This window comes from Aplysia californica, unplaced genomic scaffold (genome assembly GCF_000002075.1).
Source record: "Aplysia californica isolate F4 #8 unplaced genomic scaffold, AplCal3.0 scaffold00304, whole genome shotgun sequence".
Taxonomy (NCBI): Eukaryota; Metazoa; Mollusca; class Gastropoda; order Aplysiida; family Aplysiidae; genus Aplysia; species Aplysia californica.
In genome coordinates this window covers 299,902-301,520 of record NW_004797574.1, presented here as the reverse complement: position 1 = coordinate 301,520, position 1,619 = coordinate 299,902, and positions in this window count along the sequence as shown.

Genomic DNA, 1,619 nt, shown 5'->3' with positions numbered 1-1,619 from the left:
ATGTGTGTGTGTGTGTGTGTGTGTTTGTGTGTGTGTGTGTGTGTGTTTGTGTGTGTGTGTGTGTGTGTCTGTTTATGTATGTGTGTCTTGCTCTTTATCTTCCTCTGCTTTTTTTCCTCTCTCAATCTTTTCGTACAGTTATAATATTATGTAACAAAGTCGTTCAGACCATCAATATGTCGGTTTTTCTTTGTCTTCTTCTGCTCTTCTTTCCATCTATCTTTTGACCTAGTTATTTGTTCCAAATTTGTTTCGGTCATATGCGTGTATTGTTCTTTGTCTACCCCAGATCTCCCATCCCTCTATCTTTCCAAACAGCAGCAGTATATTTTGCCCATATGATATTATTTATGTAGTAAAAGAATCTCTATAACTGCATTTGTCTGTTTATATGTATACATAATATACAACTACATATTTATACATACATACACACACATACATACATACATGCCCCCACATCTACCTATCAATCTATCTATCTATCTATCTTTTTATCTATCTATCTATCGATCTATCGATCTATCTATCTATCTATCTATCTATCTATCTATCTATCTATATATCTATCTATCTATCTGTCTATCTATCTATCTATCTATCTATCTATCTATCTATCTATCTATCTATCTATCTATTTATCTATCTATCTATTTATCTATCTATCAAATACACATGACCACCCTGACAGGTAATCTAGCCAGCAGCGATCCACTTACCGGCTTCCAGAGCTGTAGCTGGGGCAAAAGACGCAATACCCATATAGAGGATCTGTAGAGAAACAGCAGGGTTTGTGAAATCTTGCGCTCGTCAAAATAATCAAAGTGAAGAAACTGGCATTTTTCGCTAGGTTTGTAAATTTTCAAAGAATTTTTGTTTTTTTGGCTCAACACCTTTCGTGCCTATTAAAGAACACACTTCTATGTCGGTTTTACTAGAACAATCGGAGACTAAAGGCACAAAAAAGTGAATTTTCAGTTTTTTACCGGCTCTCAAATTAAGGACATAATTCATCTTTTCGGTCATTTTCCCTCTAATTTTACCTCTGAAACCAGGTGACCCCCCACCTCCTTCATTGTTTTGTTTTTGTTTATAATGCCTTTACTATACTGTTAAAAATAACAGCAGAATTTCTATTAAGAGGAGCGGAGTTAAAGGGAAGTTTGTAACGCGGACTATTTTTTGCATACAAAGAGTGGATGTCAACGGAGAAGTCCAAAGGGGGAATCAGGCTTACTCTGCTCACCTCTCTAGCCTCAACAGCAGCACAAAGTTTGCTTCGACTATCAAGACACCCGGACATAGCAATTCACAAGAGAGTGACAAATATACAAAAGAAGTAGAGGAAAATGACGATAGTAAGGATGAGGAAAGAAAAAGAAGTAGGCCCCTCTATGTTGTTCCGGCACAGTATGAGCATGACGTTGATTAATCGGCCCATTTACAATTCTACTGTGCATAATGACGGCTAAAACAGCACCTGGACATGGATGGCTGGTACCTCTATAAATAAATCATTGATGGTCTGTGCATAATAACATGTCAATGTACCCCCATTGGGAATGGCCTAAAGACGCTTCAGTCAGTAGCACTGCCCGCGGGAGGGGGGGGGGGGGGGA